This window comes from Heloderma suspectum, chromosome 3 (genome assembly GCF_057233095.1).
Source record: "Heloderma suspectum isolate Gila_16-S chromosome 3, 16-S_ref, whole genome shotgun sequence".
NCBI classification, from domain to species: domain Eukaryota; kingdom Metazoa; phylum Chordata; class Lepidosauria; order Squamata; family Helodermatidae; genus Heloderma; species Heloderma suspectum.
The window spans coordinates 107473789-107493766 of NC_139460.1; the positions used below are offsets into that span (position 1 = coordinate 107473789).

General features: G+C 40.4%; 1 protein-coding gene across 9 annotated transcripts in view; it reads left to right on the forward strand.

Moving 5' to 3' along the window:
• Positions 1-19978, forward strand: part of SH3KBP1 (SH3 domain containing kinase binding protein 1) — a 244810-nt gene that overhangs the window by 30455 nt on the left and 194377 nt on the right. The gene's annotated exons all lie outside the window — the stretch shown is intronic.

Genomic DNA, 19978 nt, shown 5'->3' on the forward strand with positions numbered 1-19978 from the left:
AATATAAAACCAATTATTATAAAAGACATCTCAGAGCACCGGAATAAATGTTAACAGACAGATGTGAGTAACGTTCCCTTAATGGGGTGGGCTTATCTTGCTGGCTACTCTCCCTACCCCCAATAAGAAAAAGATAACCTGCTTGAGCCAGGGAGGGGTCATTTTGAAGAAAAACATAGTCTGCAGGAAAGAGGTTAAGCGCTCACCTTCACCAGCTGTTCCTCTGCACCCAGTTGCAGTCTCCCAGGGCTGTTTCCCTGTCTTTTAAAGACTGAGATGTTACACCCATCTACATGTAACATCTAACTTGGCTTTTTCACATGGAGCCAGTTTGCACCTTCAAATAAGCCACCATAGCTTAAGCCACAGTGGACTGTGGCACATGCAAGCAGCCATTTTGAATATTCAAGCTTGTTGTATTGTCTGAACCTGGGTGGCAGGGGTTGTGCAGGGGTTCAGCAACTGTTGCATAACCCATGGCCTATTCTAGGTTATGCGAGAGTTGTTTAACCCTCACACAACCCGCACGATATGACAAGCCACGCTGCGGCTTGAATATTCAAAAAGTGCCTGGCGTGTGCCACAGCCCACCGTGGCTAGAACAAGCCACTGTGGGCTGCAGTGATTGTGCAAACCAGGTCATGGCTATATCTGCTCAATCCGGAAAAAAAATGGAAGTGAAGGCAGTGGGGGATTCAGTGGGAAGGTTAGAAGGAAAAAGGACGGTTTGGAATGGGATTACGCTCTCCCTGAAAGTTCAGGATCACAGTTTGTAGATACGTCTGCACCCAGCTTTGCTCCTAGATTCTCAAGTAACAACTGTGGTTCAGCTTCAGGTGGTACACGAGTTATGTGAAACTGTCTTTCACACAACTATCATTCTGTGAAAGATAGAAACTCCACCATGCTCATACATGCCATAGCACAGACTAGTGTAATGCATTCTCTGGGAACTGCCCATTAAGATGGTTGGAAAACTGCAACTGATACAGGATGTCACTACCTGACTGATATTGGGATTTAGGACTGCATGGTCATATTACACCTATATTAAAACAGCTACATTGGTTATCAGTGTGGTTTTGGTCCCAATTCAAGGTGCTGTCTTTGACCTATGAATTCCTAATGTTTTGAGCTCTGAGGAACACAGGAAAAGTCTGCTCCCATGTGAACCTCTGTGAAGTTAAAAATTATCCAGAAGGGCCCTGCTTCACATTCCAGCTTATTCAGAGGTCAGATTGGCCTTAGTTGCTGCTCCAGAGTTTTGGAATGCCTTTCCATGAGCTCTTGGTTTAGTTCCCTTTTGTGATATTGCACAAATAGGAAGATATATTCTGGCTTTCTTTTGGGAATTAGCCCTTGAATTGTAGGGTTTCTCCTGTTTTGAATTGTTTTTTAAATTGTTTATATATGGATTTGGAGGTTGTTTTAGTTTTGCTTTTGTATTTACACAACTTTGGAAGTATTGCTGAAAAGTGGTAGAGAAGTTTTATAAACAAAATACATACAGAACATAACTTATATCATGACTGTTCACTGGTTTTAACATGGAATCAGTTTATATTACAAGAAGGGGTTCCTACTGTGCGAGCACTGGGTCATTACTGACCCCTAGAGGGACGCCTGCTTACGCTGGCATTTTCATGGCAGACTATAGCAGGGTGGTTTGCCATTGCCTTCCCCAGTTGTGACTACCTTTCCCCTAGCAAGCTGGGTACTCATTTTACCGACCTCGGAAGGATGGAGGGCTGAGTTGACCTGAGCCGGCTACCCGAGACCCAGCTTCCGCTGGGATCGAACTCAGGTCGTGGGGAGAGTTTCGGTTGCAATACTGCCGCCTACCACTCTGCGTCACCCGAGGCTCTATTGCAAGAAGACCTGCACACAAATCATGTTTTAGATCAGTGTTTAAAAAAACAATTACATCAGCAAATGGCCCTAATGCAGAAACATGTATAGTTTCATTCTTGAAATAGCATAGGTGTCTGCCCCTTCTATAGCTAACCTTCCTCATTTTCTCCAATTATAACTATGATCAGAACCAGCATAGGAAGCAGGGAGAGAGAGAGAGAGAGAGAGAGAGAGATGAAGGTGTAGCTGAAGTTGTTGATACGGGTTAGTACAACTTTTCCCAACCTGGTGCCCTCCAAATGTTTTGAACTACAACTCCCAGCATTCCTGACCATTGGCCATGCTAGCTAGGGCTGATGGAAGTTGAAGTCCAAAATATCTGGAGGGAACCATGCTGAAGAAGCCTGATTTAGTATGTATTAACAAAGCAGTTTGAATTTTAGGAGAGGAATCACCTGGTCTTGGGAATGGTTCACACTTGAAACCACTATATAATAGACAACTGAAAGTATGGACCATGTCCATTGAGCAGCATTTTGTTTGAGGCAATATGAAAGTTCTGTAGTGGCTCATTCACAGATACAAGTCATAACTTGGTGAGTGCAGGCATTAGGTTAACAGATACATTTGAGCCAGCTGATACATCAGAAATGGAAGGTGGTGTGTGGATAAATCATTTTGAGAACATTTGTGTGGAAATTGGTATATAAATATACAGTATTTTTTAAAAAAAGAGATACAGCAGTTATTGTGTGTGCATTTCCATAATTTAATCATTTGTGCACGCTGTATATGTGAACTTGAACGGCAGTTTTAGAATGATATCATATTGAATATTTCCCATGTATTCTCACATCCCAGTCATGCTGCTTGCTGCTCTTCCAAATAGTTCCCATAATGCTTTATATAGAGGACTAAAAGTATCTGAATATTTGATTAAAATATTCAGAACATAAGTTGCTTCTTGCATTATCGATTGATCTATATTTCTGTGCCCAGGGTAATGTTGCATGACTGGTCTTGAATCATAATTCTGGAGTCATGCATGTACTACAAGGATCGATTTATATAACATCACATGGAGTATGTTCTATGAGAATTCACCTAAATATTGGGAGATAAACATGTTTTACTAGAAAGCTGCTGAAAATATAAATATTTTAAGAGGAAATATTTTATAGAAGCAAGATACTTGCATAGTTTTGTGCTTTCCACATAGCTACAAGCAGTGATGTGAGTTTTCCGGAAATTTTGAATTCGAAATTGAGTTGAATTAGGTTAATTTGCATAGGATCATTTGCTCTGGAAACCTTTCAGTTTGCATCAGAAAATCACAAGAGAGTGATCTAATTTAGCATGTTTACCAAATACAAGTAAAATAACAAAGCCAAAAAAAGTACCCCATGTTAATTTTTTGTCTCAGTACACCACGACTGAGTTTGGATGACAAACTACACCTGGTGCCCACAGGTGGTAGGTTGAATATGGAACCCCTGCCCAGGTATTGTCATATCGTACGAACATGGCACTTGAGGTTTATGCAAGGCTCAAACAGACCATGGTTTGTGTGAGGGTTGTTTAATTCTTGCATAACCCATACATGCCACTTTGCCTGATGCAACAACTGTCAAGCAGGGAATACATTTTCATAATAGTGGCCGCAAGTACTCCACACATGCCACAGCCTCGCTGTGGGTTAAATAACCTATGGTGGGCTGTTGTATTGTGCAAACAGCCCCCACGAGTATGTGATCTGAAATATTTGAGGGGAAAAAATTAAAGCATGCTTAGGGTCTGGGGGGCCATAGGATTGTTTGGTTTACTGGCTCCGAGGTTGGAGCGCTGTCTCCAATCTCAGAGCCAGTAAACCGCACTCTTCCCCCCGCTCCCATAGCTGGTACAGAGAGAACCGCACTGGCTACCTTTCCACGCTTGGAAACCTGAGTGCGGAGATGGGGAAAAGAGGGCAGTCCCAGGGAGGGGAGGAGACTGGGAAAGTTGCTTTACACAGCTTCCTATGCTCGCCCCAACCTCCTTCCCTCCTTCCCTGAAGCACTGCGGCTAGATGGGCAACATTGCCCATCTAGCAAAAATGCAGGCTGGCCAGAACACAGAGGGATTGCCTCCATGCTTCAGCCACCTGCATTAGGATACTTGGTAGCCTCCAACTTCAGAGACTGCTGACTATCAACATAGGATTGTGCCCTAAATGTGATCTAATGTTTTATTATATACACATTTTTATTTGGGAAAATATATATATATATATATATATATATATATATATATATAAATAAATAAATTTAATGAGAATAGCATATACCTCCCTCATTGTTTAAATGTAAGAAAGAAACACAGGTACTGAAAACTGTTGACACACTAATTCAGCCTTCTGCAAACTGACACCCTTCAGATATGTTGGGCTAGAATTCACGACATCCTTCAGTGAGCATGGAGGGCACCAGGTTGGGGAAGGCTGCACTAGTTAATTTTAGCAAGCCAAAGAACTGTGCATTATATGCTGAGAACCATTCATCTATTTCAGCAGAATTCAACTCTCTGCCATGATGGTTGCTGGGGCACCTTCAGTTTCTCTTGTCACTACTTATTTGTTCAGTTGCACACTGAGATATAGAAGTTTTAATGACTTAGATATGTTCTCTCATATATTTCTAGGGATAATCACCTGAAAAACATTAATTACAACTTTGAAACTGCCACGGTTGCCTACTACTGTATTTGCAATTGGCATCCATTCATTGTTACTAATGAACTTACAAAACAGGACATTTTCTGTGGAAAAATAAAGCACTGGAAAAATTTCCATTTTGGAAAATTTTCTGCCCCACATCACGGGCTACAAGCCACAAACTCGTATTAAGCTGAACATGGAGCTTTTTTGCGCACAAGCAGATCTAAACTTGAAAAGAAATGGGAACAGTACAAATGCATACATGTACATATTTTTACTGCTTTCTAAATTAGCATGGAGTGATTGAAAACAGATGTAGGCTATTCTGTTTCCTAACTTTCTCTGTTAGGTTTTCCTTACTTGTTGTCAAGATGGTGTGGGGAAAATAACATTTATGAATAAAAACACCACGTTAGCCATAATTCAGCTACATCACAATGATCATAAGTCAATAACTGAGCTGTGCTGATGAGATGGTATTTATTGGATGTTCTCTCTGTAGATAACTACCTTGTAAAGTAATGCTAAAGAAACAGTAACATCTACATTTTATTCTTATGTCCTTAATTTTGACTATTGAGAAGTTAAAAAAAAGAAGTGTGGTAAAGAGAAGTCTTAGAACCGAGCCATCATGTATACATTAACATATTTTAGAAGAAAAAATAAAGCAGAGAAATGAAAAGAGGAAGAAGGTAGTTTTTGCAACTTACATGTGGAGGAAATTAACTTGATCAGATAGTTTCCCTTTAGCGAGCTTGTGCTGAGTAAACATAGATGTGTTATAAGAATTGAAGACATTAGTCTTCCGAGAAGTACTAACAGTAAGTTGTGGTGTTTTGTCTTTTGTGTACCATAAGGACAAAGGACATATTTTTAAAGAAGTTGCATTTGTAATCCATGCTTTCCCATACTGGATCCGTGGCGGGGTGGGGTTAAAGCGCTGAGACTTTTTGATTAGCATGGATGCTGATATCTACCACCCCCCTCAAGCTCAGGCTTCCATGTTCCCTCTGAATTTAGCTGCAATCCCCACAGTCAGAGGGGTATGGATTTTCCCAGCAACAATATGTTTTGAGTTACCCCTGTTGTAATGCAAAGTATTTTAGAGGGGCTTGATCTTGAATGGGCAATGAAGATCCATCAGTTTTACAAAAGATCTGCTTCTGCTGGAGATGAAAACTGATAAAACTGGTTAGTTGATATGGATCGACAGGCTTGGATTCATTCCCCTTGGGGGCCAGTCAAAATGAGCACCTGCACTTCAAAATTTCCCACTACGCCACTGTAGTCAAGCAACTGTATTTGAAAATGTAGCAGCTGAGATGTTAAGATTGTTCTGATAGCATAAGGGAGAAATACAAAGCAGGAAATTGTGGCGCCAAAACTGTGCTTGCTAGCTTAATTTGCAAAGGGCAACTATGTATCTGATGTGATTGTGGATTGCTGGTAAATGCATGCCATTTGAAAGAGCCTGTATCAGTGGTCTTATTTTTCTCTGGTTGTTCTCCAAATGACTTGCAAAGTAGGGTAACAGCCTCACCAGGTGCATCTTTTGAGCAACTGAATGAGGGAGTTGCAGGATCTCAGCTATTTCTTGTGGTTGGTGCACAATACTGGCAAAGCTTTTGCAGGTGTATCTGCAGATGGTTAGTGTGCTGTGTATTACTGCTTTAGAAGCTAGAGCCAGCACAGTGCCTTGGCAGTAGTGACTTCTAATATATAATAGCAGAATGCAAGTCTCCAAATAAACCATTGAACTTCATTTATTCTCTCTGCGTAAGATAGCAGATGTACGATGAAACCTAAAGGTATTCGTTCCTGTTCCTTGCCAGCAGACCAGATGAGTGTAGTTGAGCAGCTGCATCTTCTATTTGTTAAATACTGGCATGATATTTCTTTTGGCCAAGAGAGCTTTTCTTTCCTATGCAGTCTTTCTGTTTGTGTACAAGGACAGACATGCCAAAAACACTGGAGAGATTTATGAGGTGCACATAGAATTAAAGACTTTAATTGTAGGTGGTCCCTTCATATTGCATAGTTAAAACCAGACTCAACTACAGAGCTTGTTAACAGTGGGTTAGCTTACACTTGATATTACATCCTACTTGATTAGACACCAGTATGGGTAAATTGTTACTTAACATCGTAGGGTGTGAATTTCTCTCTCTCTTTCTCTCAACACATTCATACCTTGAGAGTTGGTGGCCTCTGACTGGCACATATAGATGGCTTGTGAAAAATATGTATTTATTAATGGTATTTTATTAAAATAATTCTACACTGCTTTTAAGCCAATGGGCCCTCTAGGCAGGTTACAGTACTGAGGGATGCTGGGAGTTGTAGGACTTCTTTCTGTCTAAACATGTGTAGGATTGTACCCTAAGCCTTTAAATCCAAAACAAAACATGTCTTCACTGCTCACCAAAAGGCAATCAATGCAGAAGCCAGTCTGATACCCCCACGGAGGGAGCTCCCCATACAGGGTGCTACCACAGAAAAGGCCCTGTCTCATGTTCTGACCAACTTGCAGTTGGGACACAAAGAAGGGTCTCATATGACGATCATATGGGTGTGCTGATATGGACACAGGCTGTTAAATATCATTAACAGCCCTTCTGATTTGATCTCTGGGGCTCAGAAGGACTGGAAAGAAAGTGTAAATATCCAGATTTCTGCACAGTTTGTAGAGACTGTGTGTGTATGTGTATATGTGTGTATTACAGACCAATACAAGTTTCATACAAAAGAAGGATAAAACTAGTTAAGAGTAGTTAGATAAAAACAATACATTTTAAAATGGGGCCAACATAATTTCCCCCCTAATTTGCGTTAAAATAAGAAAGAAACTTGCAACCTTCTCAGTGAGATAGGATGAGTCATCCTTCAAACAAAACATTACCCGCTCTTCAGAAGATCGATCCGTACTGGGAGAGTTCTTAAGGGGAGAAGCAGCTTCTCTCTTCAGTCTCTGTACAGATTACAGTACAGGAGTACGTGATCAACAGACTCTGTTGCACCCATTCTGTACAGATACAGACGTTTGTTAATCTGGATCTTAGTGAATCATCTACTTAGTGCAGAGGGCAACACGTTGAAACGAGCGAACATGAATAATCTCCTGTTTTTGGAAACGGTCAGTGTATACAGATACGAAGCTCTAACAATTCCATATTTTAGAGGATTGCTTAAAGGTAATGGGGAGTGGGATTTATCAGCTGCAACTCTCAGACATTGGAGATCTAAACCATAGAAAGGGTAGCATAGGAAGTAAATTGCTAGAGATTAAACATCTGTTCGCCTTTGTGACTAAGACTAGATGGAGTACCTGCTCCTGTTGTAGGTATAGTAATTGTAGGTGTAGTCACTCTTGTATTTATTACCAATTTGAAGGGCCTCTATGGACCAAACTAAGCATTTTTCAGAATGCAGATACCGGAGTTATGCATGATTGGCTTATTTACTTCAGTGTAAGTGCTCAGCCTCCCAATTCAGATTGGGACCATAGTGCTCCCTGAGAGGGGATTTAAGTTCCCTCCATCCTGAAATTCCACCCCCCCCCCCATGGGTGGTGGTGGTGGTGTTAAAAACAACAACAAAAGAAACCCGTTGATTCCAAGAAGAACTTTGAAAAATATTTAATTTGGCCCCGAGGTATGTTTATCTATTAATAGTGTTCGGGCTTTTAGAAGCTACCCAGTGAGACCAGAATCGAAGAAACTAAGAGCATATTAAAAGAAGGTGGTATTTTAGAGTCTGCTAGCAAACAAACTAAAAAGTCACTTAGACTCATTTTATTATTTCAGATAACCTAACAGTGATCTAGGAAACACATATTTTAGGGTAGTGCATTGAAGATACTGCCTTCCCTTTTCTACAGCTACCCAGGCATAAAAAGTAAATAATTCTGGCTGGAGAATTCTAAACACATTTAGTCAGGAGTAAGCCTTGTTGAATACGGTGGAATTCTGAATAGACATGCATAGGATTGTGCAGTCAGTGAGTTATATTTGGCGGGCTGGATTCTGAGAGAAACAAATATTCTGCACGTCCCTGTGTGGATATGAAGACAGAGTGGTCCTGACTTATTCCAGCTCTTAGATTTTTATCCTCTTCATGCTTGTAATATTCTTTCCATAAGAACCAAGGAGTGAAATTCTGGTCGCAATCCATGAAGTACATCCAAGCATTTATTGTACATGCTGTAGCTTGCCTAATTTACTGTCCTGTCTGCTGCTCCTTGGCTTATGTCAAAGGCTGTTATGTAGGGTCTCTGTTTTCTGTAAGTGGCTTTTCAGAGAAATAAAGGGAGGCCTCAGAAACCCTGATGGGCTTGCAGAAACTCCGTATTTGGCATTCAGATCTTAGCCTTTGTTTTCATTGTTGTACAAATAAGACTGACCATTTGTTTTCTTTGATATGCATAAAGAAAATGAAATTGAGGAGAAGGGCAGATACTTCAGCCAGTAAATGTTGTTCATATTGTTTTGAAAGAAACATTTAAATATTGCTGAATTTCAGATTAAGCCTTCATTAAATGAGAATTGCAGTGATTTTAAAGTCCTTGTAAAGACTGACGGAATGGTAGTGCAACAATATATTGAGAATAACTTGGACTTGCAGTGAATTGGCTAATATAGATAACTGGCTAACAGATGTGTTATTTCTCCTGTTTTATATTAAATGCAGTTTTAGAACGCCATTCTAAACCTTACTGAAAGTTCATTCTTTTTTCTGTTCTGATTCTGCCATCACCTTCCTAGCATAGTGACTACATTCTCCAAAATATTAAGAAGCTGTTTATTTTCATAATTAGTGTATGTAATTCTCTTGGGAGGTAGGGATGTGGGAAAGAGCGGGGCTTTTGATTCAGTCTATTCTTGGTTTTCTCAACTGAGGCAAAATACAGATTTCCTTGGGGGCTTGTTGTTTTTATCTCTGTTTGGATGGAATGCTGCCTGAATGCATTTCTCGTGCATTTCAAATATTTTTTTTGGTTTCTTTATCTTGGACTTCTGTCCTGCTCCTATCCTGGAGGTTCAATATGATTTGCAGCATAGCTAAAACCAGAAATCTTCTCAAAGTAGGGTTGGCCATGTCCAGGGAGAAAAAGTGTTCATCAATGCAAGAATATCCTAGAGCAGGAGTGGGCAACTTCTAGACCTCCAGATACTTTTGACATACACCTTCCATCAGCCCTAGCCAGCATAGCCAATGGTGAGAAATTCTGGGAATTGCAGTCCAACAACATCTGGAGCGCCACCAGTTGCCCACCCCTGGCCTTGAGTTTCTTCAATGAATTGCCCTTTAGGCTCCCGCTTTTGCCAGGAAAGAAACTCCATAAGAGCTGTCTGTGGTTTTGCTCAGAATTGTGGCAAGTTCTGCTATTGAGAGCGGTGATTCTAATATATTATGTCATGAAGTGGTTGCATAGAATAGCAGCACATGCAGCATGTCTCAGAAATCTTTATGAAAATGAGTCCACAAGCTGGGCCAAGTATGTAGTCACACAGGAAATGTAGCTTATAGGACTGAGTTAGACTGTTCGGTGTACTGCTGAAAAACACTTGGACACTGTAATAATTTAGCTCAACAACTTGTAGTGTGTGCTTTTGGCTGTGTCCCCTTGGAGCTTACAAGGGTTAACTCAACAAGATAAAGCTCTATACTTCTGCTCAGTGGGGACCACAGAGTCAGGTAGACTCAGCTGTGGGTCTGTAGTAGCTTCATCCTGGTACCCCTAGCAATCTAGTGCTGGTTCAGGGCTTTGAGATTCTTTTTGCCCAGAGATTGTGGGCAGCTTGTTTCTTCTCCAGCGATCACAGGGTCCTTTATGTTTCCTACTGGTCTTTGGTTGGGGAATAAAACTTGGGCCTGTGCTTCTCTCCAGTGTCCACGGTGTGCTTCTTGGGCCTACCTCGCCTCTGTGCACCTCCTAAGACCATCCCATGCCTTGAGCCCTCAGGCCCCACCGTTGTCTTTTTCCATCCCTACACCTCACATTTTTCTCCTATGCCTCCACCTCATATTCCACTTCCTCTCTAGCAGCATCCGCCCTTTCTATCTCCCTCCCTGGCCTCCACCCTCAGTATTTCCCCTCTTCTGACATTAACCCTTGCCTCACCTTAACTCAATCTACAGGCCCACCAAGGCACTTCCTTCTCTGACTGCTCCTCTTGGGCTGTCTTCCTCTTCTGGTTCTTCCCTTGATCACTCACGGTAGCACTGTGGCTTCCCTGTATACTAAAAACAATACAGTTGTGGTAGCTAAAGCAGTTTTTCGAGCTTGTGGAAGGTATGCCTGTTGAATTCCACCCAAAGGCATGGGTTGAGGGCCAATGCAGACATTATATTAAAGATGTAGCTTTCTTTTTTGTTTTTACTCTTGTGTAAGTGCACAGGGTCCTGATCTGTATCCTAGACTTTAACCCTTCCCCCCACTGCGGTCCTGATCTGGAGGTGGGCCCATGCATCCGCAATCTATAGTGCCAAACTGTGTTCTATTTGCTTTATCACTATTTTGCAATAGAAATTGCAGTTGTGGGAGGCCTGATCTGGATCAGACCCATAGCCAGGAAGAAAGGGTTAAAGTCTCCCTACCCCTGTGCAACTAAACCAATACAATATAGTAACATTTCATCTCATCCTGAAATACGTGTGTGTGTGTGTGTGTGTGTGTGTATATATATATATATATATAAACTCAACACAGAAACACTATTCCAGGTAACAGATATTACTTGAAAGGTGTAGCCACTTTTCCATTTTAGTAATGTCTGTTACTTGGAACAGTGTTTCTGTGTTGAGTAAATATATATATATATATATGAATGAATGAATTTCAGGATGAGATGAAATGTTACTATATTGTATTGGTTTGGTATATGGACTTCCCCCACTCCTTCTGTTAAAGTTATTTTATTGTTTTTGTATTTTTGTTTATAAATAAATAGTCACAAGAAAAAAACAGTGTTTTGGCCTGGAGAGTGTTGAATGTTGGTGAAAGACAGGTTGTTGCTGTTGATTTTCCTTAAAGGTAATTTATTGCTGCTTTGGTGGTTATTATTTCTTATTAAATTATTTCCAAATGGAAAATAACTTGTGTTAATTTTTTTCCTGTTTACTCCCCCCCCCCCTTACATCTAAAGTGTGTAATGTGTAAAGGATAGGGAACTCCCACCTGCACACTGGGAGCTTGTGTTATACTTACTCTTACATTGAATCCAGCCCGTTTACTTTCACATCACTACATTCAAAGTGCGGCTACATTTGTATGTAAGCACTGAAATGTTTAAATGCTACCAAGTATCAAATAAATCATAGTGTTCATTACATGGGAACATCCACAGAATATTCAAATGCCATTTGGTGAATAAAATTTGAATACACCTTTGAGGATAAATTGATTTTAAAATGCTGGTATTCTAAAGCTTGGTTAAAGAAAAGCTAAAGATTTGATTTAAATGATAGCAGCTTCTAATAGTTGCATTTTAATTGCTAATTGGAATGGATGTTTTAACAACACATCCTAAAACTCTTCATTGTATCCATTGAGGACGTAGCTGCACAGCAGTTATTTAGAGAATGGATATGTTCATACGGGTGTCTTTTATTACTTAAGAAAGGATGGATGAAAATGCTACAACCATAAGCATTTCAAGCCTTTTGATGATCCAACAGGGATTGTGGGCTGGCAGCCATCTTGTCATTTCACTCTACTCTTTAAATCAGCAGCTGGAGTTTATCACTGCACTAATTGCCCATGATGCCATGAAGAGCCTCTTTTATAGAGATCATGACTGGTCATTGAGCACCCAGCTGGTACTCTCCTTCTCATTTATAAAAGACAGTCTTCAGTAGCTGTTTCAGTCTACGTAATTGGCTGGTCCTGGCATTTCTAGAATAAATGTATTCCAAATGTTTCTGGAATGTTCATATTTTGGTTGTAGTTATTTATCTATTTTGCTTTTTCTTCCTTTACAAGAATATCCTTTCTGGGGCAGATCAGTGATCCATGTCAGAATATCATATATCCCACAACACAATTGTGGGAAAATAAAATCCAGCAGCTTCTTAATGGCCCAGTTTGCACATCATGAAAACACAATGTTTTTTTAAAAATCTGGGTTATTGTGAATGAGGCAGCATGCTGGTGCACACTGCCCGATTCCTCCCACTGCAAGCAGGACGAGCTAAACAAACCACAGACCTTCCGTTGTTGCTTTGGTCAGTGTTAACATGTGAACCAGGAACTCTGGCTTGTCTCTCTCCCAGTAAACCAGAGTCATAACCCACAGTTTGTTCTTGAGTTATGACTCTGACTTGTCAGGAGAGAGACACGCTGGAGTTCCTGGTTCACATGTAATGCTAATCAAAGCACCACCAGAAGACCTACAATTTGTTTAGCTGCTCCTGCTTGCAATGGGAGTGATCAGGTTTTGTTTTGTTTTAATGCTGAGTTATCGTGACATGAGAACCAGGCCAAAAGTTATTTGTCTAATCATTGTGTTACATTATGTCTCATTATGTCTGAAACTATGTGTTTTATGAGAAAAGGCATAGCTTGAAAAAGAGAAGGCTTAAGTGGGTGCCCCCTGTTTTAACTATCTACGTACAGTCTGTCTAGTGAGGTTTTGCATCCAGCAATCATAAACATCCTTCATTTTACAGTCATTATGTTTTCTAATTCTAATGACTAACTTTTATAAACCCTTCTTACTATAATAAAATTCTCAAATAGGTTTCCATAGGAACAAGGTCATAGTAAATGAAAGGGAAAAATATTTGATTTGAAAGAGCCAGAATGATAGACATAAAAATTATAATGGTTGCAGAGTCTTAGATCCCTCTATGGGATGATTAGAATAATTTGGCTGCCAAGCTGATCAAAAGACTTCAGCTTCTCTCGACAATTATGTAAAGCTGTGTAGATAGAACCTTGTATGTGCGTGGGTGAGTGTGACACAGAGAGAGAATGAATGATCAGGGTCTTTCTAGGTTGAGGTGTGTGTTCTCTGTTTTCCCACTAAAGTTAAGCATTTTTCACCTTAAGGACCAAAATCTTAGTAGTGTGGTTTGGTTTGAAATCTTATGAAAGAAATAATGCAGTTCCATTAAAGGAATTCATTTGTGTTACGTTATCTAGCCAGAAGCACTCTCTTAATCTTGGTTGTGTTTAAATATTTACAACTCCAAATCTCCCCCAGATAAGTCTCTTTGACAATAATGCCAGAAGTATATACTCCCCAGGCCAAAAGTGCTTTCCACATATGTTTGCACACGTACCCTAGGAATGCGACATGCAGTCTACAGTAAAAAAAAAAAAAAAAAAGTCCTTCAGAGCAGATCCCAGTAGGTACATCATGCATATGTAGAAAATTCCTTCTGCCCTCACAATGCTCTTCATCCATAGGAGCTTCTTGTTGCTGAAAGCCAAGTGATTTGCTATGAAGTTCCTTTGTATCACCTCGAATTGTGGAGAGCCAAAATTGCTCTGCACCATTTTTCTTCACTAAAGTGTAATGAAGTCTGGATAGTATGAGTGAGGTTTGCATATTTACTTGCATATTCCTAAGCCCTTCCAGAACAGATGTCATTTTCTTTATGGATGTAAAACATTCAAATACTGAATTATATCTTGGCATAATCTACAAGAACTAGTTTAATTTTTTTTGTCATACCTGAATGGAAGCAAAATCTGGCTCATTTGTTTTAGAACATTCACTTCTGTTTGTAACAGTAACTTTATAGCTGGAAGCACAATGTTTTCCTGAAGATAATTGTTTTCAGTAGAGTCTGTTGTTGCTTGTTGCAGAAACAGCTTCCGCATTGTCACTGTAGAAAATGTGGAAGGAAATGCATATCTTTATGCCAATGTATAGCAGCAGATGTTGAAGAAAGCTTACTGTTCTGGTGAGGAAATGAATAAAGAGGTGAAAGGAAAGCACAAAGAATGTGCTGTTCTTGAAATGTCTTGTTTCAAAATGGTGCTCATCAAATATTCATGTTTTGTTACTCCAGAAATAATAATAATAATAAAAATATTATTTAGGTTGCCATTAATTCTTGCAATCAGAAGTGGAGGTGGGAAATGGTTGGCATTAGCCATCCATAGGTAGAGGAAGTCCAGCAGTGCAGCAGTACTCTGCCCAGTGTGATTTGTGACCAGTTGTATTGCAGAGTTTCCTCACATACCCTGTTCCCAAATACCTTCATCTGTAGATGGACACATTTCTGTTGTAGGCAGGTTCCTTCCGAAAGATTGGTTTAAGAAGATAGCTTCACCCAGTTCTGTCAGAAAGTTTCATCCGTGTTGTATCGTGTAGTACCCCTTCCAACAAGTCGTAGTTGAAAATAGGGACGCTCCTATGCATGCATTGCTGGGGCAAACAGCAGAGTCCAGCAGACTACTGTTATAGCATGGCAGACCACAGCAGGGTATCACTGTCAAATTGACCCATTAGCTGGGAAACAGGACAAAGCCAGTAGTTGGGATCAAAGACGGGGCCACATGGGCCAGCCACACATAAAAACCAGATTCAAAAATGCAATGAGTAGGTTCTAAAAGCTCATGCAAGCAAATGACTCCAGAAGTGAAAGCTATGAGAGAAGCCGCAGACAAGAAAGTAAGTCTAATGCATACACACACACACACACGATATGCACTATATTGCATTTATATTATTTAAAGGACACCAGCCCTGCTTTACAGCTGGGGAATCTCATTAAATCCCTGACAGGTCAGTCTTTAGGAATTAAGCAGTGGTATCACAATCATTGCCAGCAACTAAAACCAGAGAACACCTACGTTCTATTTCCCTCCACACTTAAGTCAATTTCTTGTTTCCCCCTACATTTTCCTTTCAGCAAAATTTTACAAAGCTGGTTCTTTTCACAGTTCTCTCCCACTTTCTTGTTCATAGGCCTTTTCTGTGGTGGCCCCCACTCTGTGGTACTCCCTCCCTAGGGAACTCCATCATGCCCCCTCTTTAATGAGCTTCCATCGTGCATTAAAAACGTGGTTGTTCAGGCAGGCATTTGGGGTGGATTAGGGTATTTTAGAAAAAGTTTTTATTGTAGAATGTTATTGTTTTAAACTGTTTCATTATACGCTGTACATTGCCCAGAGTGGCTGGGTGACCAGCCAGATGGGCGATTAATAAATTTAATAAATAATAATAATAATAATTCATAGGCAATTTCTGCATTTCTATTCCTGATGCCTCCCCCTCTCCCCATACCCCTTGATTTGTGCCAAGACATCATCAGGACTCAGCCCAGTAGCCTGTTTTCAATGCCACAGCAGAATCCTGGAATATGGGAACAGAAAGTGAGCTCAAATATAGAGATGGGCTAGCAACTTTGTGCTTGCCCATTGAGTGCTTAATGCTTGGAAAACACTGAGAGGTCTCTCCAACCATTTGACCAATGCTCTAATGCCAGCTCTCTGCTGGCTGCAACCCTGACCGCCCCCCCCCCTCGCGCAAAGGTCAGCCCACTTCAGCTTGGCAAAGGGGATGGGGTAGCTGCCAATGGAGGGTTCTAGTGAAAAGTGGAAGTTTATGGTGGATGCCTGCTATCTAGGAATGACACACAGAGTATAGTTTTCTATGGAGGAATCTTAGGGTATGTATTAGAGTTTATAGATCCCCAAAAGAAAAAGACCCTCTGTGCCTCATTTGTCAGTGGTCATTCACTGGGACCCTTCAACTTTTGCTGGAGCTCTCCACTGGCTGCCCCCTTTCCCCAAAGTGAGGGTTTGTTTTTTGACCTTGAGGGAGCAGGCCAAGGTAGCAGTTGGCAGATGGCTGGGGATGAGAGTCATGGAAGCGGTTTGTTCAGGGCAGGCTGTGCCCACACAGATTCTGCTTGGAACAATTCAAGCAAGGGTGCTCACATAGTTGAGCATCCCTGCTTAAATTCTCATTGCATGCCTATTGAAACATACGTAGTTCAGCCATGAATTCTTGGATAGGTCACATCTCTAATTTGGGGGTAACGCTGATTACCTTGCAGCATTTCAATAAACACTAAGAAGATATATGTGGAACATTAAAGTTATATAACTTCTCTTATTGCTTAGTAAGGTGCTCCCACTTCTTTTACCCTTGTTCACACTAGTATTAATCATTAGGATACCTGCACTGTGTTTACGAGCTGGTTCCCTTGATACCTTTTATCTCAGCAGATATTTACCAAATTATTCAAAATATTATGTATGACAAAATGTCCTTGGTGTTTCGAAACATGAAACACACATTTTTAGTTTTATTACAGAAGAAAACTGTTAAATAGTTTTAACTGTGAAATGGTTTATTCTGTGTCCTGCATTATCAATGTGCATTTTCATGGTTCTTTATATATAATCTGTGTGTGCGTGTGTGTGTGCGCGCGCGCACATGCACACACACACAATTGACTATAATACATTGGAAGCTGCACTATATTTTGTAGACTGTGGTTTTATTTTGTTTTTTTCCTTCTCCCACCTGCAAGTGTCCCAGTTCCTTCTGTTTTCATTGTATGAATTAATGTATGCATTTAAAAAAAAAGCTTAACAAAAGCATAATCTGTTAGTTCTACATACTTTTACTAGATTAAAACTACCTTTTTTCCTGTCAGTTACTGGTAACCTATTATATATGTGACCACTGCACAATTTCCTTTTATTACTTGACATTGTGGCAGTTCACATGTTTTTTGATAACAAACTACAATATTTATCTATTGCTTTCCTTATCATCTGATTCATATTCTTTCTAAATGACCCCCTCCCCCCACGTATCTTGAGTGCAATATACTTGCTATACACGAACACTTTTGAAAAGCAGCAAGTCTTGGTGGTTGCTGACTACAGTGAAGTATTAGCTACAATTGTTTGTAAGCATTTGTCTGAAACTGAGCCGGATATACAAACAATTGGCCTAAAAACCCAGCTTTGTTTTAAATGCCTTTATAAATGTCACTACAATGATTAGCACAGGAACCAAAGAGAAACCAGCACATGCTCCTAAAAGTGCCTTAAGAGCCCAGAGAACCCAACTCTGCTGACTTCAGCTGGAATGATGGTCATGGTTTCCCCTTATTAAATGCTCTATTCAGAGCCTGATAAGGATATTCTTCCGGGCTACTTTTGCCTTGGAGTATCCCTCCACTCCACATATACATCTCTTTTCATATGTTAAAATAGCAGCATGGACTAGCCATTTAAAAATAAGTCTGTGTAGGTGTTCTACCTCATGGGAAACATCTGTGTTTTGAGGACCTACTTTATATATGATACTATGCTCATGTGGCTTTCTCATATAATGCCATATATTTATTCTGTCATATACAGTAACAGAGCTGCATTTACACAATGGTGTTTTCCCCCTTCCCCATACCCCTGGAAATTTTCTCATGATGGTTGGGAGGGTACCTTCTGGATCACAATGGCATGGGGGGAGTAAAATATAACATTTGATTAAGGGTGCAATCCTATGCAGGTTTAGACAGAAAAAAGTCCTACATCTCCCAGCATTCCCCAGTCAGCCATGCTAGACGGCCATAGGATAGGTCAGTTCCCAGGAACGGACCTCGGAGCCCACTCTCCGAGGTTGGTTCCCTGAGAACCGACCTCCACCCCCTCCTGCACTGCCTCATAGGCAGCGCGGAACGGCCCCGTGCTTGGAAGAGGAGTGCAGAGCAGCAAAAATGGGGTGTTCCTGGGGGTGTGTCAGGGTGGGGAAGTCGGAAATGCTGGTATGACATACCCAACATGTCGTCTGGCTGCTGCTTCCCGCACTCCAAGGTCCCATGGCTAGACAGCCAAAATAGGCTGTCTAGCCGTAAATGCAGGGCGGCTGAAGCACAGAGGGGACAAACCCCTCCGTGCTTCTCCTGCCATGCATTGGATAGGTGGTTGCCTCTGAGTTTGGAGGCAGCCGCCTACCCTGATAGGATTGTGCCCTTAGATAACAAACGCTTATATATATAAAAGGAAATGAGGTGTATTTTTCCATCTACTTCCTCTTTAATGTCCAATTTAATGCATCTGATGAAGGGTGTTTGCATGCCAGATTATAACCATGGTGTTATAAAGGACTGCAGCACTTTTTTCTACTTTATTTCTTAGTGGAGAAGATATTGAGCTGCAGACACATTTGGGAAAAATATCTACGTAGAGGAAAAATGGACGGGTTCAGGTATTTTCCCATTATGCAGTTACTTTTGTAGTCATGCCACTCTACTTCTAGCAAGCAAGACATCTGAGTCTAAGCACATGTTGGACTTTTTCAGAAAAGCCAGGTCTGTAAGAGTTGTTCCCATATGGTAACTACAAAAGGTATGGTATGATGGGAAAATATAGTTATTATGAATTGCCTTAGGTGGATGCTGCTATAAACAAATAAGAATGATTTGCTAATAGATAACATCATAGTGTGGTTTTGTTTCAGAAAAGATATAATGGTGTAAATTAATGTCAACATTGTAAAAAACTTTGAGTTGGTTAATGATTTTATAAGCAGTCAAGTACAAATAGCCCAATCTGTATATAAAAGTATGCCATGCAGAGAGTGGATCAGGAATGGGTTGACTTCAGTCTTACATGATTTACTGCTTGATCTTTACCCCCCTAGAATCCCAGTGATACATAAGTATGTTCTAAATTTACAGACAAGAATGAATACTGAAGAGATCCTAACAATTACGGCATAACTAATCAGTACGAGGTGATCCTGTGTCTCTACTAAAAAATGTAAAAGTGACATGCTAGAACAAACCAAGGTCCAGCAGAACAGGATTCTTTACAAGAATCCCATAATTGCAAAAGGCTAGGAAACTTTTGCCCATTTGTGTGCAAGATGCTTCTTCCAAGGGTTTCCTGAGATTTGGGTATGTTATGTTGGGTATTGCAAGAGACTGCAGTATGGGGAATGCTGGGAAAGTAATAATAATTTTTTTAAAAAACTGCTCTATGTGCAGAAAATTGCCATTTGGTGTTTAGGATCTTGGTTGATGTGAAACCATATCATTCCAAAATGTCAAGAAGTTTTGACTGTGATAATTGTTTGTTTGCATTTCAATTTAGTGCCCATTTGTTGCAAAATGTTGTCATTTAACTAGTAGGGTATATTCTTTAGCACTTAAGCATTACATAGAACATAGGGAAGGAGTATAATGCTGACTAAGGCTTGTGGAAAGTGGTGGGAAAGGGTTTCTGAATTGGGTCAAGCTGAAAGTCTAAGAGGGTAAAGATGTTAAATGTTGCCTTTGTTCAACAGCAAGTTTGAGCACAGCTAATTCAGACCTAAACTTTAAAATCCAATTAAGTTGTCTGCAGACCGCTGATAATGTGTAGCTAACATGTCTTAAATATATTAATAATATGTTGTTGTTGCTCTTCTTTTTGTGAGGAAAAATTATTTTAAAATTGACTTTCTGTAAGTCGCATTGTTC